Here is a 24,623-nt window from a genome sequence, read left to right as displayed (position 1 = left end):
AATGAGCATACCGCCCGAAAATGGTAAAGATGAGATTCAATGCAATGCAACAAGTGAAACCATAAATGAGCATACTGCGCAAAAAGTAAGAAATGGGCATAAGCCACACTACATACCATGTAGAAAGGTTATAAAGACAATCTTACTACGCTTCTGCGCAAAAAGTTTAACAAGAAATAATCCTAACTAGACTTCCATGTAGAAAAGTTAACAAGAAACAATCCTAACTACACTTCCGCGTAGAAAGGTTAACAAGAAACAATCCTAACTACACGTTCGCGTAGAAAGGTTAACAAGAAACAATCCTAACTACACTTCCGTGTAGCCAGGTTAATAAGAAAATAATCCTAACTACACTTCCGTGTAGCAAGGTCAAACCTAACTACACTTCTGCTTAAAGAGGTTAAGAAAGCAGTCCTAACTACAGTTTCGTGTAGCAAGGTCAAACCTAACTACACTTCCATATAGAGAGGTTAAGAAAATAGTCCTAACTACACTTCCTCGTAGAGTGGTCAAGAAACAATGCTAACTATAATTTTGCACAGAGTGGACAAGAAAAAATCCCTAACTACACTTCCACGTAGAGAGGACGAGAAACAAACCCTAACTACACTTCTGCGTGGAGAGGACAAACCAAACTACACTTCCACGTAAAGAGGAACAAGAACAACCCAAGTACACTTCCGCGAAGAGAGAAATAGGAACAGCCCAACTACACTTCCGCGTAGAGGGGAATAGGAACAACCCAACTACACTTTCGTGTAGAGGGGTTAAGCGGTATAAGTCCAATCACACTCGTGTGAGAAGGGTGGATATAAAGAAAAGCACTATGCACATAAATGCAACGCATTGAAATGACAAGTGTGCAAAATACGATACAAATGCATGTTCTATGCAACATGATAGGCATGTGAAAGACGACGCAATGCATGTTCTATGCAACATAATAGACATGCGAAATAGGATGCAACGCATGTTCTATGCGACATAATAGATAACTGACTTGAAAAGATAAGCAGAAAGTGGTGTTCGAAGATAACTCGCATCGATCTTTGACTTACCGCTCGGAGGTTCCTACATGCTCAAAAAGGATATAACTCGCTCGAACTTGAAGTTAGGGCATGTTCTCACTTCGAAGTGACAACGGGACTTGAAACAGTGCCTCTAGAATCGCACTTTGGAACTTTCTGTGACCGAAATAAACCCAATTTCTGCAATTCTTTACTTTAGGTTGCATACAAGACTCTCCATGCACAAAAAAGGCAAGACCTCAGCAAAAAGCCACCCTGGACCAGCTTTCTGGCCGACCGGCCACTTGAATAACTGGCCACCCAATTGCCACACGGGGGCAGTTTCGGGTTTTCAACTCGAGGTTTATTTAATACACAACCAAACCTCATTTCCTCACTCCTATACCTCTGAAATCACTCAAGCTCTCTCTCTCTAGGTTTCTATTTTATTCGCGTTACCTAACGCCCCACGCAAACTTTTTTCTCAAAACAACTTTGGCCCTCTACGTTTTGAATCGATTAGATTTTGTTTTCGTTGAGTTTTTGGGTTTTTCATCTCTTTGGACTCATTTCCCTCATGTTTTTCTTAGGTGTCGCACTTTTTCCCGGGTTTTGACTTTTTCTCTCATTTTCTCTCTCTTAGGGTTTGACTTTTTTTATTTTCTACCTTTTTTTCTCATTTTCTTCATTTTCTTCTATATTTCTCCATGGTGGATGATATTCCACACGACGGGGCCCCTCTCGAGGTACTGATACTTCCACCTATTGTAGAGATTGAGGAGCCAGTAGTTGACAATGCTGGCAGGGTAGCGGAGGGCATTGCCGCGGACATCGAGGTAGAGGAGATATACCCTCCTGGACATGAGTCGGAATTGCCCCCACTGAGGGTGAGACCTTTTGATCTGGCCACTTACCACCCCCGGACACACGTGATGGCCCCTGGGGTGATGCTGCGGTTCGAAGACTTTACCATGGGCATGCCCGAGGATGTCCTGTTGAGAGAGTGGGCCTCCCATCTTTCTCATGATGCTGTTGAGGTACAAACTTTACTTTCATGCACTTTGGTTGTTTTACCATTTCATTACTGTCTTGCATCTGTTACACATTTGATACTTTCTTTCTTATCAAAATAGGGTGTCGCTCCCTCTTGTCAAGGATACGGGGTGGTGACTGCCAGAGATTGGTACCATGAGCTCCTTGTAGGGGTCCGCAAGTTGGTTGATGAGGCAGGCTTTGGCCTATTTTGCTCTGGGCTTTCATAATTGCTAGCTAGCCGAGCCTTACTTGGATCTTTGGTGGAGAGGTGGTAGGACACCACCAACTCCTTTCACTTCTCTTCCACCGAGGAGATGACGATGACTCCCTATGACTTCTCGATGATCACCGGCTTGACAGTAGGAGGTGATCTGATCTGTTTCGACATGGACATGGGCCAGTGGGAGGCGGCATGGATTCATCTGCTTAGCGCACGCCCTCCCTTGGACAAGCCAACCATGGTTTGATACAGTTGGTTCTACGACCACTTCCATGTGAGTCAGCCAGACACGCAGGAGGAGATTGACCAGTATACCCGCGAATTTATGATCTATCTTCTTGGTACTACCTTGTTTTCGAATAGGTGGAATACCGTAGGCTTGTACCTATTGAGTGCCCTTGTAGTGCTGCCCCAGGTATGGTTCTATGATTTGGGTGGTTCTGGTCTCACCACCCTGTATGGATACATGAGCTTTGGTTCTCGCAAGAAGGAGAACAAGGTCGGAGATTGCTAGAGAGCTTGGGAGGTACACATTACACATTTTTTTTCAGTTTATTTCCACTTTGCCCATTCTGCTTTGCAGTTTCTGTTTTCACATTATGCTTTTTGCTTTGCACTTTTTGTTTTTATCTCTACACATACATGTTGACTCACACAAACTGATTACTTCTTGGAGCTATGGGTCTATGCCTATTTCTCGGCCCTTGCCCCAGTTCCAAGGGATGAAATAGAGCCAGTTGTGCCTTATTCCCCGGCGTTACGGCGACAGATGCCACCCCAGGTATGTGATGACACCATTTTTGCTTATTACCGTTGATACTTCGACACAGTGATGGCTCAAGAGGTAGTCTGAAACTCATACCCATTTCATTCCATTGATACTGCTTTGATCCACTCTTTGCCACTAGCAACAAATAACAACTGTGAATTCTCCATTCACAGATTGCGTGGCATCCCTGGGCGATGATGCCGACCGAGATATGGGATCAGTATGTCGGGTCCTAGGCTACCTCTCGGTTTCGGATCTTACTAGAGGGCCTCTTCTGCCAGACTTGGTATTTGGGAGAGCGGTTCATGTGCCAAACACTGGCCTACTTGCTTTGGTTGTTCCTGTCCCTCCTCCAGCATCCATAAGGACAGCTGATAGCCTCCCAGTTGAGGCTATCATACACTATATAGCAAAGCATGATGGCGATTTCTTCCAAGGGATTAGGGAATACTGGCCTTCATCAGGACTCATTTGATGCCACTGTTGATCAGAGTTCTCACGAGTGATGTTGCAGGTGCCCATATTGCTGGAAGGGCTGCTCACATTGCTGAGGTCAATATTGGTGGGGCTCCTCCTACTGTATATGTAGCCAGTTTTCCAGTGATTCCGACCACGATCCCTTGCTGGTGGCCGAGCGGGATTGCTTATTAGATTCCAGTCAATTCGTCGGAGGGAGAACATGAATAAGTCAGGGACCTTAACGTGCGACAGGTATGTACTTTTCCTCACAGTTTATTTTACATTTCCTTTTCAGCATACTAATGTTCAAACTCATTTGCAGGTGCCATTAGAGTACACAGATGACCTCCTCCATTTGGTCACCTCTCTGGTCCAGATGGTGCAAAGGAGAGAGACGTAACTTACTCTCCACGGTAGCCAGGTATTCTCCCTTCTCTCATACACCTGACTGCTCTGATTTGTACCCATGCCAACCCTTCCTCATGCTATTTTGATACTCTGTACTGATTTGTACTGATTTTGCACTCAACTGATTTCATGTTTCTTAATTTCAGCTTTCTCTTGTACCTATGGCACTGGCAACGCCAGCAGCTCCTCCTCTAGCGACAGTAAGGAGAGGTAGAGAGGCTCCAGCACGCCATCGGCATAAGAATCGAAGTCGGGGCATAGGTAAAGGTGTTTGGAGTTGGAGCGATAACTCCCAGACAGAGGAGAGCTCCTCCCCTTCATAGCCTATTTTCAATGGAGATGAAACCGAGACTAGTGGCATCGAGGAGACAGCGAGTAGGCACTCTCAGTTTGAGAACGAGGACGATGATGCTGGCTCGGGGTTAAAAAGCGAGGAGGATGCCGAGTCTGGCTTTGAGTCAGGGAGTGGAGAGGGCAATGTTGGCTCTGGCTCTGACTCTGAGTCCCACTCTTCTGAAAATAGTGGCGCTGATGACGATAGTGCCCCTGAGTCCCTTCCGCGAAAGAGGACGAAGTGGGCCTGCTAGGCTGTCTGATGCGACTGATGTAGACAAAATGCTTGTATTCGAATGATGTTCATAACCGGATATTGAGCCGACAACTTACCCAAAATGTAAAATACAACTTGATAAAGGAAAAACAAACTAAAAAACAACCTAAACTCAGCTATTTATAGTTGCTGAAAATAAAAGACTCAAAACAAGACCTCAAAGCAAAAGACCAAAGCAAATCCAAATGCATGGCCAACAAATCAGGTCGACTGGCCAGGAGAGTTGGCTTGCCGGCCAAGTTTTGTGGCTAGATAGCTGGCTAATAGCTAACATCCACTCACACAACCTTATCCTCTATAAAAGGTCTTCCTTCATAGTTTCTTCGATAGGGCTTCATTTTTACTGTTGTTTCTTCTAAAAATGAAGATATTTCTTGCCGAGAGGCTCAAGGATTGGATAGCTATTTTGGACGGCATGGAAATGGTAAATTTTCAAGGTTTAGGCATAAACACTCTTTTTTGGTTGAGTTGTACTTCACTTTGTTTTCTGTTCCTCCACGGCGTAGTCTGATGTTGGAATCTGGTTACACATGTATTTCGCTACGTAGCGCAAAAAATGTGCCCTATGCTCGAAAAATTTCAAGCTTTGATGGAGTTCCGGCATGATAAGGAAATTATGCCCCAACCCTATTTCGGCCATGTACGGTCTTTAGAACGGATGTGTGGGTTTACTTTACGCGAGGCTCGGTCCTTGGCTCACAATGGGGAGTTTGATATTCCCGGTTTGATTCATCAATTTTCGGGCATTGGAGATAGGGGTGACCTTCTCTGGCAAGGTTATCACCAGCATACCCTCTGCTTATGATTGCTTGCACCCTTCCTTCTTGTCCCTAGTTACGATGGAGCCAGCGTTGGGTTGATTGGAGTGACTTAACATCTAAAAGGGGGTAAGAGTTGCATTGGTTTGGCTCTAGCCGTGACCCTGATGGGTTTAAATGCTTTTCATTAGCGAGAGACTACTCGGTTTGTAGGGAGTATACTTCTTTTCTAGGTATTGTTTCCCACCCTTTCTTATTTATGATTTCTCGCATCACTCATCACTCACTCTCTATCTTCTCTCGAAGCCATTTCCTTACTTTTCTCTTAACATGCATCTCTCTATTCTTTAATCTCTCTTATTTTTCATTCATTCTCGGGTGTGGTTGATGGATAAGCTGAAAGTGATGGGCCCTTGCCCCGAGTATTCCGCCGGAGCCTACTTCTTTCATCCACGACTAGTGGATTTTCCCTCAGAGGGTTTATGGTGTGACTGGATATGCAGCAGATCTGCGGCTGACATTGCTTGGCGTTGCCCCTAGCTTAACCTTTCTGAGATGGGCTATAGTATATCCCGACAGCCGGGTATATAGTTGATTGGTCTAACGCACTACATGTTCTATTTTTTATTCTGGTTTAGACGCTAGTTTGGACACAATCAGACCTATCCAGAGGAAGAGGTGGAATACCCCGCTCCATTTCCAATTCGCACCTTGCACTTGGCTCGATACCTCATTGCTTGGAGGACAAGAGAACTTTTGGCCCCTGCACTTAGCTTTAGTTATGCCCTTTCTGGAGAGTGCTTGGCTTGACTCAAGAAAGAGGCACAAGTTGGGCCAACTATGGTGGCAGAGACTTCCACGAGCACAAGCAAAAGACGTAGAACCACTTGACCTATCTATGCCCCTAGTTTACTGCTTTGACTTTTCTTTTCAAGTTTTATGATGTAAAAGCAACTTTGATTTAACTAGAGAGTTGGAGAATGTACTTGTGTTGAAATCAATGGAATTAAAGTTGTGAGTACTGAAAGTTTTCGTTTTTGGTCTAAACAATGGTCTGAGTTGAAAAATGTAAAATTTTGAGAAAATCAACCTTAATAAAACTTTTCAAAACAATTTCGGCAATGGTCACTACTTGACACACCCGAAATCGGCTCTAAAGATGTACAACCCCAAATCAGAAGATCATAACTGCTCATAACTACATGCACCATCACTGCCTTGTCTTGCAACTGGGCCTTTTGAGAAAACAGAGGTAACACAATCCAGCTAATAGATGGAAAAAGATGGACCGATCAATCAAATGAACAGGATAGTTGAGTTGGAGATGGTCATGGCCGAACTTCAGGATGAAGTTGCCTACGTATCCCAAAGATGGGAATCAGGCCTTACGTAGTTCGGTTCATGTTCGCTCAAGTATTAACTCTCTCCTTCTATGCTCTAACTTTTACCAAAGCCGCCCTTCCGGGTTTTCGACCTTGCGAGCTCAGTTTTTCTTCGTTTCTAATTTTTCATGCTCTAACTTTTGCCTAGGTCGCCTGTCGGGTTTTAGGCCTAGCGAGCCTCTCAGGGGTAGTATTTCTTCAACTTGTCTATATTAATCGGCTGGGAAAACTCCAAGCCATCTAGATCCATAAGAATAATTGCTCCTCCTGACCAAATAGATTTGATGATGTAAGGACCAGTCCAATTGGGTCTAAACTTGCCCCTAGAATCATGGATGAGGGCTCGGTTATCTTTCAACACCATATCTCCCTCTTTCTGGTTTTTGGATTTGACTTTCTTGTTGAAGTCCCTGGTAATTCTGCACCGATATCCTCGAACGTGATATAACGCCTTCAACCTCCTTTCATCAAATAACATAAATTCTTCAAACTTGTTCTGTTGCCAATCTGCCTCCGCTATCTGACACTCGGCCATAATCCTCAGCGACGGTACTTCAATCTCAATTGGTAGAACAGTTTCCTCCCATACACTAGGGAAAATGGGGTTACCCCTGTGGATGTTCGAATTGATGTTCTATAACCCTATAGTGCAAATGGCAGTTTATCTGGCCAATCCTTGTAAGTCTCAACCATCTTTCGCATGATATTCTTTACATTCTTGTTAGAGGCCTCAACAGCTTCGTTAGTTTGTGTTCTATATGTTAATGACTTGTGAAAAGCCACGTTGTATTTTTCAAGCAAATCCACCACCTCTTTCTTGAAATGCGAGCCATTGTCTGAGATGATCTCATTTGGTACCCAATACCTACAGATGATGTAGTTTTTGATGAACTTGGCCACATGTAATGCCTTCAATATAGAGTAAAACGGAGCTTCCACCCGCTTGTTGAAATAGTCGATCACCACTAAAATGTACTCATGTCCATTTGAACCCTTTGACAAGACTACCCTAATGACATCAATTCCCCAGACTGAGAAAGGCCATGGTGAAGTCACGTTGTAAAGCTTTGACAGTAGTATGTTCATGCGATTAGCATGGATTTGACATTTGTGGCATCGCCGAACAAAGTTGATGCAATCCTCCGCTATAGTTGACCAATAATAGCCTTGCCTAAGGATCTTCCTAGCCAGCATCACACCATTCATGTGTGCTCCACATTCTCCTCCATGATGGCCTCCATGAGACGTTTCAATTCTTCTTCTTTGACACAGAGCTTGTGCATTCCCAAATGGCCTATTTTGTACAATTTATCCCCGCAGATGATGAACTGGATGGCCAGACGCCGTATTCCCCATTTATCCTTGGCATTTGCCCCTGGTGGACACGTAGCCTTCTCCAGAAAATTCCAAATGTCATAATACCAGGGGTTCTTGTCTTGAACCTCATCTATCATGGCGATGGTCTCATAAGCAAGCGTGTACTTATGTTCAATGATAATCGGACGCATCTTGACTCCAAGCGAGATGTCTACCATGGAAGATAGAGTTGCTAATGCATCAACAAACAAGTTATTCTCTCTAAGCAGATGTGTAAATGTTAGTTTTTCAAACCTCGGAATAAGAACGTCCAAGGTTTGATGATAAACCTTCATTTTCTCTTCGTTGACTTTCCAATCTCCGTTGTCTTGAGACACAACCACATTCGAGTCTCCAATGACATCCAACCTTATTGCCCCTAGTTCTAGGGCAACTTCAAATCCAGTAATACACGTCTCGTATTCTGCTTCATTATTGGATACTTTGAACCGAAGTTTGAAGGCTAGAGGTATGTGGGAATCATCAGGTGCTATCAGCAACACGTCTATCCCATAACCATATTGTAGACACCCCATTTTTGACCGTCCTCAAGACTTGGACGTCATCGTTTGAACACTCGATGATCATCCATGCTCGTGTTCGTTTTGAGTTTCTGAAGGTCTTCGCTGCGCACCTTGCCTTAGAACCTCTCAACTTGTATCTTTTGTGCTTGGTTGTGGACCAAGAACTTGTGGTTTTGTTTCTGAGGGAAGAGGGTGGCTTGTTGGCCAGCCCTACAACCCATCGGTCAGGCCTCATGCCTATCGGCCATTCCTTCTTTCCATCGGCCATCAATGGTGGCCGGTCGGCCATGTTTGTTGGCCGAGGCCTTTTTATTTGCTTTTGCAGATATTTTCTTGCCAGCTGTGAGAGTTGGTGAGCATAGAACTCATCCTTCATACACGTGTATGAAGGGATTGAACCAAGTCTCTAGCTTGTTCAACAAGCTTGAGACTTAGATTTCTATAAGAGGAGAGGCCCCTCTCCCTTTCTAGAGGTTCTGAAAATTGCATATAGCTATAGATATATCTCTTTCTCTCTATATATATTTGCACTTGTTTGTGCTCAAAAGTGTAGTTTCTTCACACTTTTGCACACAAACACCTAGTGAAACACCATACTCTTGTTGTTGAGGCACCTTGAAGCTAGTTTTGGTGTTTTTGGATTGTTTTTGGTCCAGAAAAGCTGCTAGAATTGTTGCTTTGTTCTTGGTCTTCAAGGGTAAGGTTCTAATCCTTCTAAAGCTTTGTTTTGTTTATGTCTTTGGCCCCATTTGCATAATGTTTAGGCTTAACTTTCTACTGCAAAAAGCTTCATTTTCAAGTGTTTGAAATGTTTGTTTAAGGCTTCTTTGGTGTTAGGGGTGGTCTACCCCCTCTTGTGCCTTGTTTGGCTTTGTTTTGCACCATCCTTTTAAGCTATTGGGACCACCTCTTTTTGGCCTTATCGCCACTGAAACTCAGAGGAATTTCAGTGGTGGAAAGTGTGTTTTGAGGTCCAAAATAGGAGGGGGTCATCCCCTCTCCTTGTGTCTTGGTTGCTTGCCTTGTTGGCTCATCAAAGTAGCATGTTTGTGAAACTTGTTTTGGGTCCATATCAGTCCATTTTTGGCCTTATTTCAGTATTGCATGACTCTGTTTTTCACTATCTTGGTCACCCCTTGCATGCTTCTTGTATGCGTAGTGTAATCCTACTTGTAGCTCATTAAAGTAGCATGTCTTTCTAGCATGTTTTGGCTCCATCTTAGCATGTCTTAGACCTTATTTCAGCATGATATAGCTCTATTTTGGGTTGGTTTGATCACTTGTTGCATGCTTAATGTACTTGTAGTGCAATCCTCTCTATAGCCTTAACATGTATCATGCTTTGGACCATCATTCTAGCGTGATTTTGGCTCAACTCCAGCAAGATTTTATTCATGTTTTGCCATGCCTTAGCTCTGTTTTGGGTGGTTTTGGTCATTTGGACCTTGCTTTGTATAGCCATAGTACAATCTTGCTCACTAGCTTTGAGTTTCCATGTCATTAGCATGCATTGCTTGGGCTATTTGCATGATTTAACATCATTTGGTATGTGATTTCAGTGTGTGTAGTGTAGTCACACTCTCTCATCTTTCACTCTTTCAATGCTTTTGAGGGTTTGTGCTTTATGCCTTAAACATGAGCCAATATGTATGCCATCTTGCCTAGGCTTTTGGGCTACCATTTTAGTGTGTATTTGGTCTTATTTTTCCATGCCATAATCTATTTTTGGTTGGTGGAGTCATCTCATGTTTGGTTTTGGTATGTGTAGTGTAATCCCACTCATTGGCCTTGCATGGTCATGCTTTATGCCTCCCATTCTAACATGTGTTAGCTCTAGTCCATGCATGCTTTGGCCTTGTTTTGACTTGCCTTCGGACTGTTTTGAGTCACCTTCACCGTTTGGGGCTCGATTGGTATGGCCATGGTGCAAGTCCCTTTGCTAGCCTTAAGTTTTGAGCCTCCTAGCATGCTATGCTTGTGTTATGTGCATGATTTGGCATCATTCCTTACATGATTTCAGAGCCTATTTCATTGCCACACTCTCACATTTTCCACTCCTTCAATATGTTTGAGAGTTGTTGTCTTCATGCCTTGTTTGTGAACCAATGTGTATGCATGCTTGTATTTGCTTTTGGACTTCATTTTCAGCATGTTTTGGCCATTGTCTTGGCATGCATGAGGGTTGTCTAAGGTTGGTTTGGTCCATTGAGTATTGCATTACATAGCCCTTGCCATGTTCATGTTGTTTGCATGTTGTTGCTTGCAAGTTGTTGCATTGTGTTTGGGTTGGACATCAATCCAAACATGAGGAACGAGTGACGTTTCATACTCAAAGTGATGAAACGTGCCTCATTCCTTAGGTCACCGACACCTTTGATCGTGTATGATAAGGTGGAGGTTCATCGAGTCTTATGTGTTATTTGTGTGCATTCATTAACATTGATTTGTGCAACTCGGCCTCTTTGGCCATCATGCATTGAAATGCGTGATTGATGGCTCGAAAGCCGAGCACTACACTCCTTTGAGCTTGGGACATGATAAGGAGTGTGGTTGTGCACACATTTTCTAGTAAATACACTGCCATGCCTCTGTTAGTGCTCCGTTGCAGCAAAAAGGAGAATTTGCAGGAAGTAGTGGCCGACCGGCCATCTAATCTGCCGATCGGCTATCACAATTGGCCGATAGCCATTAACTTTGGCCGATGGCCATTCCTCTTGGCCGACCACCCCTCAGCATGTCCATGAGGTGGATCAAAAACATATTGGAAATTGGCACAATTTTGAGAAGTACAAAAGAGTGCAAACAGAGGCATCATGAGGCACGACAGTGGATTTCCCAGCGAAGCCGACCGAGCATGCATCTCTTCCTTGCCTGCGAGGCCATTTCTTTATTTATGATTAGTTCGTGTAAACTAGTCATTTGATTTGTTTTGTAATATTTTAATTAGCTTAGCATAGCTATTTGTTTCAATTTGGATTGTAATAATTAATTAGCTTGTTAGTTAATTAGTTTCGCTCTGTAATTAAGTAGTATAGCTTAGTGTAGCTTATTTATTTGGAGCCTCCGTCGAGAGGGCAAATTTTGTAATAAGTGTGCGTGTGTGTGATGTATGTCTTCCAACCCTATTTCCTTCTCCCTTTTATTTACTAGCTTTCGATGATTAGTTTAGGGCATATCTCAATTAGCATCCTTATGCTTGCATGCATGCATCATTCATTTGTCTTGCATGCACCGGGCTCGGCGCATCACACAAACCGCATTGAATTTCAATACTTACTTGAATACGTGTTTCAAAACATGTTATCGAGTGTTGCATTCATATGCCATCTTAGAATAGCCAAGCCTATTTTAGTTGCATTTTTGCATGTGTTACATTAGGCATCTTAACATAGCTAGGATCATGCATGATTACTAATTAGCTTCTGTTTTGGCTTGGAGTACACTATAAGTGTTTATGCTTAAGCATCCTTGCATGTATGTAAGTGAATGCCATGATAACATGCTTGCCATGAGGCTAACTACTTAAGTGTTTTAACTGCATGAATGCCTGTGGATGAAGGCTTGATTGCCTAGATTGGAACAACTCGATGATTGTGAGTTTTAAGCCCACATGAGGGTGGCAAATCCGCGTCTTAGCCTACTTGCGAGTAGCATCTTCAAACCATTTTCGAAAAAAAAAAACATGAGTTGTTTTGTTCCAATCCGCGTGATTGAGTCTATACTTGTTTGCTGTGCGTATCACATAGTAAGGTTAGCTAATAATTAAACAAGAACACATGTGTTTTCAAAAACAACATATCATGTTAGTAGAGGCCGATCTTTGATCAGGCGAGCGGAGGTGCTCATTTCATGACGTTCCCCCCTCGTACCCAAGTTCCCGAGCCGAGGCAACTTTGGTGATGACGGACACGTGGCCTTAGGCATGAGTCGAGCTTTCCTAAATTTCTCAAAATAAAATATTTAGGTGGCGACTCTGAAATCTGGCAAAGCAGTCCATGTTTGGCACTTCTGGATTAAAATCGATTCTTCAAAACGATTTTCCAGATTTGGACTCTTTGGTGATTTATTAGTCTTACATTACACTTTGTGAGATTGGATTCAGAACCGGGACAGGAGTCCGAACTGTAGTAGCCTAGAACCACGATTCGCACCATTGCATGCGGAGCGAAGTTTCAGGTGGTCTACACATATTGATTAGATGCTCCCTCAAAGTACATTGTCCATGTTTCTTCTTCTACTGTAGAATCTCCTCATGTGGGAATAGGTACTCAATTGCTTCATCTCCTTCCACTGGGTGGTTTGCCATAAATTTCACTGCAGCTCTCTTTTTGACTAATTCACAAGTGATGTATTGAGGTCAAAATCAGAGAGGAGAAACAACCAATGGGCTAGCCTACCTGTAAACGCCGATTTCTCAAAGAGATATTTGATGGGATCTAATCTTGAAACCAAGATTATAAAGTGAGCTAACAGGTAGTGTCTCAACTTCCTAGTTGTCCAAACCAAAGCTAAACAAGCTTTCTCGAGGGTAGTGTAGTAGGTCTCGTAATCTAGTATCTTCTTGCTCAGATAGTAGATGGCCTTCTCCACTTTAGCTTATGATTCTTGAGCTAGCATGCACCCTTTGGTCGAATCTATTACTGACAGATATAAGATCAGCGGCTTCCCCGGCTCTGGCGGCGACAATACAGGTGGATTCTAGAAGTACTGCTTGACCTGTTCGACAACGAACTGAAATCGATCATCCCAGTGGAACTTCTTCCCTTTCTTCAAGAGACCAAACAGTGGTTCACAAGTCAGGTTTAATTTTGAGATAAACCATTTTATTAATAGCACTTTACCCAGAAAGTCACGTACCTCCTTTTCATTCCACGGTGGTGGCATTTCTAAGATGACCTTAATTTTGGATGGATCTACTTCAATTCCTCTCTGTGTAATTAGAAATCCCAACATTTTCCATATAGTCACCCCAAAAGTGCATTTTTGTGGGTTCAACCTCAGTCTATACTCCCTGATTTGTTTAAAGATTTTTTCCAGCGCGATGTAGTGGCGTTTGCGCTCCTTACACTTGATAGTCGTGTTGTCCACATACACCTCAACCTCCTTATGGATCATGTCGTGCAAGATGGTGGTTACAGTCCTTTGATATGTGGCCTCGGTATTTTTCAACCCAAAAGGCATAACTCTGTAGCAGTAAGTATCGTACGGTGTGGTGAATACAGTCTTCTCTCTGTCCTCCGGTGCCATTAAAATCTGATTATACCCAGAAAACCCATCCATAAACAAAAGCAATGCATGGCCTATGGTGAAATCTACCAGTTCATCGATGTGCGACAATGGGAAGTCGTCCTTCGAACTAGCTCTGTTCAGATCCTGGAAGTTGATGCAGACTGTGATTCTGCCATCCTTCTTTGGAACTGGAATAGTATTGGCCAACCAAGTCGGGTACCCAGACACCATTAAGAAACCCGCATCAATCTGTTTGGTGACCTCCTCTTTAATCTTCAATACCCAACCCAAGCGGATTCTGCGGAGTTTCTGCTTGACTGGTCAGGCCTCGGGGCTAAAAGGGATCTGGTACTATACAATCTAAGGGACAATTCCAGGCATGTCTTCATAGGACCACGTGAAAACATCTTTGAAACATTTTAATAAAGCAATTAAATGCTCGTGTTCCTCCGAAGACAACATGGACCCGATCTAGACCAAGCGGGGGTCCTTCTTCGTACCCGCATTAATTGCAATGATTTCGTTTATGCAGGGCTTAGCATGCCTCTCCTCCTCTTGGTCAGTCATGTTTTTCAAAGCCTAAGGAATTTTTTCCTCTTCATTTTTGTTAAAATTTTAAAAATCTTGGTCAATGCAATAAATCAACGGCATAGAGAAGTAAACAAAATCTGTAGCGTTCTCATTCGTAAGTTCTGGCTCTTTGATTACAACAAACTCAAAAGAGAAAGCAAAAGAGGACCTAGACAGGACCTTGGCATCCGGGATACCACTCCCGGAAATGCTAGGCTCAAACTCCCCGGACTGACTAGAATCTAATTCCGACTCAGCAAACTCGGTGGAATCAGATCCTGGCTCATCATCCAATTCAAAACTAGAAAGAAAGCCCTTCTCCAACTTCCAAGTGAGGCATGGCGCCCTCAATACATCTAGAATGCCACTGGTGGAGTCCACAACCGGTTCTTCTCCAATCGTAGAAATAGTAAAGGTATCCACCAAGTTCTCCTGGTTGGTCGTGGGATCTAGAAAGAGATCGGTCACTGATACCCCTACTCCATCCCCACTGTTGTCTGAGTCATCTTCTTTGTTTTAGCCAACATTGATGCTTGGTTCAACCTTTTTTTCATCACTGTCTTGCAACTAGTGGTCAGAGAAGATCTCAAAGCCGGGGACATGCTTCTTCATCAAGGAGTCCACCCAAGGCTTAGGAAAGCCACAAAAGGGGAAATCCTCGTCTTCTTTGATAAAGCACCATTGAGCGTCCCCTAGATTGGCCTGTGGACCAACTCATAGTGCTTCTCAGGTCTTTTGGCCTTGGCTCTGTCCTTCATTTCTTTCCCCTTTCTTCTCCAATCCTATTTGGTGGGCACATAGCCTAACCCAAAGGCATGCAGATTATGTGGTAGGTCAACTGACACCGTAACCCCTTTCCTCCTGCTCCTTCCGAGCCTCATTTCTGGAATATGATGTAACTTGTTCATGAAATAGATGGACTGAGAACTAACATACATGCCTTCGTCCACGACCAAGATTGTTTGCACTACTTGGGCTTTTGCCAGAGTGAACCCTAAGAGAAATACATCCTCATCGCGATGATTAATCTAGAGAATGGTGTAGCTACCTTTGGCAGTGGATGCATGGATAAGTTCCCAAAGACGGTTGCCATCCCTTCTTCATGAGGGTATTTCAGCATTTGATGGAGGGTGAAGGACACAACTTTCATGTGATATAACCAAGGTCTCCCTAGAAGTAGATTAAAGGTAGTTGGCACATCTAGTACATGGAACTCGATCTCATGCTCGAAAGGGCCCATTTGGACTTGCACTTTCACTATCCCATAACTTCTCTACTCGTGTTGTCATATGCCCGAATCACCTGGGTTGTGGGGATGAAATCAGCCTGTCTTAGGCCCGTTGCATAGGTAGTGTGAGAATGACAGACGTTTATAGCAGAGCCGGTGTCCACTAAAACCACTAGCACCCACTTTTCTCTACACTCAACATATATGTACAACGGCTTGTTATAAACTGACCCTTTCAGTGGTAGCTCCTTATCGGAGGACATGAGCATAGCCTCGGTGCTACTAGGGAAAATCAGGCCCATAAGCTGCTTCGGCATAGCATCAATGGATAATTTAGCCTTATCCATTGCCGATAATACTGCCCGTAGGTGTACTCGCGAAGCTATAAGGAGTCCCCAGATTGATATGTCAGCTTGAATTTTCTTGAGTTGCTTCGGAACTAGTTTCTTTTCCTTTTCCTACTCAACCTCCCGATCCTTCCCAGATGGTTCCGCATGATCCAAGTGTAGAGGTTTGAAATACTATTCACTTCTGGTGAGATAGTCTATTTCTTCAAAATACCATGTATCGCCTGGGATGCGATCTCCCCAGTCTTCGTCAGTATGGGGAAGATGTAGATCACTATCTTCCCAGCACTCACCATCAGCTGTTGACCAACAATTGTTCGGCTCAACTTAAATCACTCTTACAGTACAAGTGTTCCCCTTAGGGTGACAAACTGTTGCAGTTTTCTGGTTGTCTTCGATTCTTTCTCTTTCAAACTGCCTCAATGCAGCTTCATGTTTAATATCCGTAGTTTCCAAAACACCCAATTCTTGAGTTGGTTTTTCCACACTGGTATTTTCTAGCAATTTCCCTTTCTCCTTAGCCTTCTCGGCTACCACAGTTACTTCAGCTTTCATTCTCTCTGGTTTAACCCCAGTTTCTTATTCCTTGTTAGTTTCATCACTTAGCCATCCTGTATTATCAGTTGACATGTTTAGATCAAACCACTCGATTTGCACATTGTCTTGACCTTGTTCATTGAAGAATTATAGGTTGTCCAAATCTTCATCAAGATTCACAAGATCATCCAATCCCTGGCTCGAGCCATCCTCCCTAACCACATTAATGTCCACCGAGGCCAATATCAGGCCTGGGTTGACTAGCATGAGCAATGTAATGGCTCGGGTCGTACTCCTCCTCAAATAAGTCCCTGGGACACTCTGACGACAGACCAGTACCTCCCTATGAGGTCAAAACCTCCGCTACTACTGGTGTTGTCACTATTGATTTGTGAGGCTTAGGTTATGGATGGGATATGTTCATCATGCAAAAGTCTGTGCTATCAGAGATAAACACTACCGGCTTTGGCATATGGGAGGGGGTGATATATATGCTGGGGTCATAGGGGGTGGGTAGTGTATGGATGAGGTGGAGATTTCTGGGTGAAGGGACTTGGTTGTGGGCAGGGAGTAGGTTGGTGGTTACATTTGATTTCTGGGGTGGAGTGATGACCTTATTGTCAATGAGATCTTGAATCTCATAACGCAAGCAAAAGCACCGGTCAGTTTCATGACCATACTGTTGATGGAAAGCACAGTATTTTATTGGTTCATCCTTGGGTGGTGTAGACACCCCATTTATGACCGCCCTTAAGACTTGGGCGCTACTGATGGTTTACTTGGTGGTAAAAGGTGTGCAGGGCAAAGGTTCAATTTCTTCAGCAATGAGAGAATCAAATCCCGACTTCATACCCCTTTTGGACCAAAACAATCTTGATCAAAAGATTTTAGATCTTAAAACCCTCTCTTTCAAAATGTTTTGAAAATAAAGTTCCTACGATGTTCCGACGCTCGCACTTCGGTAAATGTTGCGCTTTTCGGTAAACCGAGCAAGAACAAAGTGGAAATGAATGAAAGAGAGATGAAATCTCTGAAAAGTCTTTCAAAACGCCTTGCTTAGGGGTTTGAAATTGAATAAAAGAGGAGAAGAGGGGAGAAACCAAGTTGGAGAAGAAGTTTGGCAAGGATCCGGGTAGGAGAGAGAGTGGAACAGCCCTCGCTGAATCGGGCTTATTCATTTGCATACTTGGATTTTAGCTATGAGGCCACCACCATTGGAAATCTTACTTCTGGGGCTTCATTTTTCACTCAAGACTCTCCTAAAGCCAAGTTCGGGTGGGGGAGGTATGGTTGGTTGAAGTAAGGGATCAATCCGGTTGGATCGAATCTGCGCGGCTTCACCAAAACGGGCATAACTTTTTGCACAGGAGGAATTTTAATGCAAAGTTTGCGCCATTGGAAAACTAACTTTTGGGGCTTTAATCTGGAAATCCACCGACCACTTTTTAGCCTTGGCAGCCATGTACCGGCCAGCAAAATAGCAGGCCGACCATTTGTAGCAGTCGGCCGACCATTTATTTGGCCGATTGTCTCCTTTTTTGGCCAGTACCTCCTTTTTTCCTTTTTCAAGCATGGTGTAAGCCAGCTGTGCCAGCTGGAGTGCATGGACCCTCCCCCCCATACACGTGTGTGGCTGTTTTGAACCTTTGCACCCTTTTACTCAAAGCTTCTCATGGAAGCTTGATCTCTTTTGGTCTAGCTTCTTGAGGAAGCTTGACCCTTTGTCTTAGCTTCCTCAAGAAGCTTGGACCTTTGGGTTAGCTTCCCTTGGAAGCTTGACCCCCTTGACCCTTTTATATTAGCTTCTCTAAGAAGCTTAGCACCATTGCCTTGTCTATATAAGGAGACCTTCCCTCTCTTTTGAAGAGGTTTAGCAGAAACCAGACCTAATTACATATATCTCTGATATATATCACTCTCTCTCTCTCTCTATATCTCCCTCTCTCTTCATTTGTGTGTGTTTGAGGGCCTAAAAGGGTGATTTGTTCTTACTTTTGCACTAAAACACACACCATTACACCATACTTTGACTTTGGGAGGTGTTGAGGGTTTATTCTTGAGGTTTTGAGCTGGTTTCGAACAGAAGAAGGTGGCTGGACTTGCTGTTCTTGAGGTGTTCTTCAAGGGTAACACTTTTGTTTTAGATTCCCCAATCTTGCACTAGCTTTTGACCTGCTTTTCATACTGATTTGAGCTTTGTGTATAACTGAAAAAAGTCTTATATTTGCATGCTTAAGATACTTCATTAAGGTCATTTTGTTGTTTGGGGTCGACCTCCCCCTCTTAGGCCTTGTTTGACTCTTTTTGTGCTCTCTTTGTTAAGATTTGAATACTATTGTGTTTTGGCCTTTTCACCACTAAAATCCAGTGGATTTTTAGTGGTGATGAAGAGGGTTTGAGGTCTTGCATAGGGGAGGGACACCCCTCTTCCTTTGTCTCTCTTTTGTTTGCATTTTTGGCTCATAAGGGTAGCATGTATGCTTAGCTGCTTTTGGCTTCATTTCGAAGGTTTTTGGGTGTTATTTGGTCATACTATATCTCTGTTTTTGGTCAGATTAATGGCCCCTTGCATGCTTAATATACTTGCTGTGTATTCCGTTATTTTTCCTAGAAGTGCATCATGCATTTAGCCTACCATGCTCTCATGGTTTTGCCTAGCTTTGTGAAGCTTTTGGTCATGTTTCATCATGCTTGAGGTTTGTTAGGTATTGATTTGGTCATACCTTTCATGCTTTGTATAGCCCCTTTGCATTTTGGCTTGTGAGCGTTGAGTGTGTGAGTCATTAACATGCTTTAGTTGGGTGATTTCAGTGATTTGGAGTCATTCCCCATGCTATTTCAATCCCTAATCCATGCTTGTATGCTTGCATTCATCATCCCTTTCATGCCTTGAAGAGTTGTTCTTTTATGCCTATAAATGGGTCATAGTGCATGCCTTTTGTTTAAGTCATTTGGGATGCCATTCATGTGGATTTTGGGCTGTATTTAGATGCATTGAAACTCTGTTTTTGGTTGAATAGTCCATGCTATGTGTGGATGGGGTGGTTGTAGTAGAGCGCTCCCCTTTGTGGCCTTAAATGCCCTTTGTTTTGGGCCCATTTCTTGGCATGTTTTGACCATGTTTCGTGCATGTTCTAGCCCCATTTTGGTCTGCCCTAGGACTGATTTAAGTCACTTTGGCCCATTGGGGGTTAGTTGGCATGGTTATGGCTTGAGACCTTTGGTTGGTCTCAAGCATTGGACCCCTTTGCATGCTATGCTTCATTTGCATGTTTGGTTTGGCACTCCTATTAGCATGATTTCAGAGCTCAGCATATTTGTAAAATGCCCATGTTTGTCTCTTTTAAGTATGCTTAGAATTTCCTCTTTTATGCCTTAGGTGATAGGCCTTGGTATATGCATGTTTCCATGTGTGTTTTGTGACTTTGTTGCACCCTTTTGGCGCTGTTTTGGGATGAGCAGAGGCCCTCTCATTTCAGTATAAGACCATCTTTGCATACTTTGCATGTTTGCACGTTGCATTACATTAGTTGCATGCTTGCATTATATCATGTTTCCGTTGAATGTTTGCATTGTATGATAGGTCGCATCACATTGCATTTTGCATGCTTGGCACATTGCATGTTTACATGCTTAGTTTGCATTACATTTGGCATGTTTGCATACTCGAGCCATCTTATATACTTGAGCCACATTGCACCAATGCATAGCATTTTGTTTGGTTTGGGGTGTCAAACCAGGCATGAGGGATGAGGCGTATTCGTACTCAAAGTGACGAAATACGTCTCACTCCTCGGTCGCCAATGCCCTTGACCTCAACATGATAGGGCACGAGCCATTCATCTCTTTTATGCATTCATTTTACATTGAATGGCAAACTTGGCCTCTTAGGCCATCATGCATCGCAATGCGCAATTGATGGCCCGAGGGCCGAGGGCCACACTCTATTGAGTCTATAACATGATTGGGAGAGTGGACATGCATACATTTGTTTGAAAATTCCATGCCATACACTGCTTGCCCTCTGTTGCTGTCAACTGCAGGATTCTGCAGGAACAAATGGCCGACCGGCCATCTTTAGTGCCAACCGACCATCAATGTCCAGCCGATGACATTATCTTTGGCCGATAATCCCATTCACATGGCCAGTGGCCTTTTGTTCTAGCCGGTGGCACTCCACAGCATTCAGAAGGAAACTCAAAGCAGTTCTGGAAACTTTCATAATTTTCAGAGGAGCAAGGCAGTGTAAACAGAGGCAACAGTGGCATGGTACGGGTTTCTGAGCAACGCGAGCCAAGCATGCATCATTCACTCATTCCAAGGCGGGGCTGCAGCCACCTTCTCTCTGTAATTAATTTGTTAATTAATTAGAAGTTCTGTAATAATTAATTTAATAGTATTCATTTTGTTGTGTAATATTTATTCGGACCCTCCGAGCGAGGGTAACTGTGTAATAAGTGTGCGTGAGTGTGTGTATGTCTCCCAACCCCACGTCTTTCTTCCATTTTATTTACTAGCTTTCGATGGTTAGTTTAGGGCATGTTTTGATTAGCATACTTATGATAGCATGTTTGCATACATTCATTCGTAATGCATGCACCGGGCTCGGCGCATCATACTAACTGCATTTTGTATTTCAATTCTAAGTCGAATACGTGTTAACTGTAGCATCATCATATGCCATCTTAGAATAACCGAGCCTCTAGTAGTTGCATCTTGCATGTGTTGCATCAGCCACTTCAAAATGAAATAGGATCATGCATATGATTACTAACTAGTTTCTGTTTTGGCTTGGAGTACTCGGTAAGCATTTATGTTTTAGCATCCTTGCATGAGTGTGAGTGTTGCCATGATAGCATGCTTACCATGAGGCTATATGCTTACGTGTTATAACTGCCTGAATGCCTGTGGGTGAAGGTTGGGTTACTTAAATTGGAACAATGCATTGAATACAAGTTTTAAGCCCACTTGAGGGTGGCAAAATTCATGTCTTAAGCCTATTTGCCGGTAGCACCATCAAACCATTTTCAAATAAACAAACATGACATGTTTCATTCCAATTTAGGCGACTTAGTCTATACTTGTTTGCTGTGCGCATCACGTAGTAAATCTAGGCTAATAACCGGAATAAGAACGCATAATGTTTTCAAAACAAGATATCATGGTTAGTAGAGGCCGATTTTCGGATCGGGCGAGAGGGGGTGCTCATAGTTGACCTTCCCCAATCGTACCCAAGTTTTTGAGCCGAGGCAACTTTGGTGATGACAGACACGTGGCCTTAGGCAAACGAGTCAGGGTTTCCTAAAGTCTCCCAAAATAAAATATTTAGGTGGTGACTCTGTGTCTCGCAAAGCAGTCTATGTTTGGCACTTCTTTACAAAAATATGTTTTCCAAAACGATTTGCCGGATTTGGACACTTTGGTGATTTATCAATCTCACATTGCACATTGTGAGATCAGATTAAGAACCGACACAAATCGAGTCTAAACTGTAGCATGAGGCCCAAGGGCGCGTCTACAGTTTCTGGCGACTCCGCTGGGGATATTAGAGAGCTTGACTCGAACTCATGATATCTTGTTTTGACTACACTTATGTGTTTCTTTGCGTTGCATGTGCATTGGTGCACCTAGGACACCGTGTTTGCCATCTGCCATTCCTGAACGGTTTGCCGGAGGCTTGCCTTGTTAAGGCATGACCATAAGGCTGACCGGATATGGGCTCTGCCAGTATGGGAACACAAACCCTGGTTTTCACCAAGGCACCCTTTTTGACCATTCGACCTAGTACATATTCGGAATCCATAGTGACCATTCCAAGCTAGCACAGGTTGCTTACCCGATTGTAGGTTAAGTGAAACCGCTGCGTGAGTAGTGAAACCCTAGTTCCTGACAAAATAGGACAGGGAAACCCTACCCCAACATAGGGGTTTTTTTTGGCTCTCACTTGTTTGCTATGCGCTTTTGGAGTGCGTCTCTACAGGAACGCATGTATCAGTTTACACGTCTGGGTATCAGGCCTGCGGGCATCAGTATTTTGGGGCAATCAGTTTTACCTGAGGGTATCGGTTTCAGGCAGAATTTGGGGCAGAATTCAGTAGAGGGCACAGTCATCCTGCTATACTCATGTCCATTCTAGTGAAATCAGGTTGAGATGCTCTATGTTTTCTCTTTTGCTAGGTAATCCTGGAACCATAGCTTGAGAAGGCTCTGAGATCCCCCAGATTCATTGGACTTGTGCTGATAGACTTTGTCAGGTCAGAGATTCAGTTCAAGGGCAACTAGTTTTCCTTCGCCAGGGGTAAGGCAAAGAAGGGCCAGACAGGGCTCATTGGTTCATCTGATCTGACAGTCACTAGTCACTTCATCAGCAGACCCGTGATGGCACAGGGTTCGGAAGAATTTGTGGCCGTGATAGCAGCGTTAAATCAGGGAACTACCATGTGGGATGAGACTAGTACTGAAACGCAATGCCCATCTAGGGCTTTGCCTCACATCCAGCCTCGGGACCCCAGCCGAACTTTGACCCACTTCTGCCAGCTGACGATTTGCAAGGCCCAGATCCTTGAGAAGGGTTGGCTCAAGCCCGAGTTTTTAGACCCCTGGTGCAACCTAATGAGAGGCTTTATCCCCTTGATGCTAATGACCTTGATCCGACCGCGGTGAAAATTGTGAACCTTGAGAAGCAATTCAAGAAGGCACGGGGCCTTAACTCCATTCCTGACATTGAGGATGGGCACACCGAGGCTGCCGTTCGGCTCCCAAACAGATTCAAAATGCCATATATTGACCGTTTCGATGGGTCTGGAGATCCAATGGTACATATCTGACTTTTCTTGGATGTCCTGAAGTCGATGGATTTGACTAAGCCACAGAAACTCTCTTTGTATAGAAGAACCCTGTCAGGTGTAGCAGCCACTTGGTACGCTAAGTTGGAAGATAAAGCGAAGCAAAACTGGGAAAAACTGGCTAAGGCCTTTGTCGATCAGTATTTGTACAACACGCAAGTTGAAATGACCATCCAAGAGCTTGAAGCAACCCGCCAGAACCCAACAGAGCCTTTTGTGGAATTTGTTGCGAGATAGAGAGCAAAGGCAGCACAGATGACAGATCGTCGCCCTTCTGAGAGGGATCAAGTGCAGATGATGGTGCGAAACCTCGAGCATGATATGTTGCAAAAGTTGATAGTCGCTCCGCTATTCACTTTCAAAAGTTTGCATGAACTGGGGGTTCAGATCGAGAGTGCGTTGAACAGTGGAATCATTCCCAGAACAAGTGAACCGACAAGGAGGGTGATTTTAGGGAGTACCAACGCTGGTAGTAGCGTTATTCCCAAACCCACCAAAATCAATACAGTTGCCACAGCCGACCCTTTTGCCAATCCAAGCCTACAAACCGCCGGCCCAGCCCGAGCTCAGGACAGAACTTTCACTCCCCTCTATATGAGCCTGACTAGCGCACTAAAAGTCTTGATGGAAAGAGGGCATCTCAAACCCCTCTATCCTCAACCTCTTCCTGACACACTCCCAGCTAGACATAACCCCTCCAAGTACTGTGTGTACCATCAGTAGCGCGGTCATGGCATCGACCGTTGCTACTGCCTTCGTCATGAGGTCCAAAATCTCATTGACAACCGGGCGATAGCTCCACCTTCAACCCCCAATGACCAAGTACCTCATCCACATCTCAACCTAATCCACACACTGGCCGTCCCTTATGACCCCACCGCATACATCACCCCAGTCCATCTACCCAAGCCTGAGGTGTTTATCCCGAAAAGCATGGACTTATGCATGATGGGTGCATCTGAACCCCAATCATCCCAAACCCATGAACCCACTACTTCTGAGCTGATGATGATGATCAAAGATCTTCAGAGAACTGTGGCAGATCTGGCCTTTGGAGTTTTGGCTCCTTTGTCAACCGCATCACATACTAGGGAGTTCATATCAAAGGGCTCCCTAACCTTGGGACGGGCTGCATTGAGAGAAGGCCAATCTCTTAGCAAAGTGGAGGCAAGTGGTAAGAACAAGGTAGGGGCAGGCATTGGTCCCTATGAACACCTTCAGTGGGATATTGAGGCTTTGAAAGTCGAAGGGTTGAACAAACAGCAAGTGCTCGCAGTTGTTGCAAAAACTGTGGATGACACTTTTCCCACTCAGAATGAGAGCAGTTCAAATCAAG

Source organism: Camellia sinensis, chromosome 8 (genome assembly GCF_055761805.1).
Source record: "Camellia sinensis isolate YWXY chromosome 8, ASM5576180v1, whole genome shotgun sequence".
Classification (NCBI taxonomy): domain Eukaryota; kingdom Viridiplantae; phylum Streptophyta; class Magnoliopsida; order Ericales; family Theaceae; genus Camellia; species Camellia sinensis.
This window is presented reverse-complemented; position numbering follows the sequence as displayed.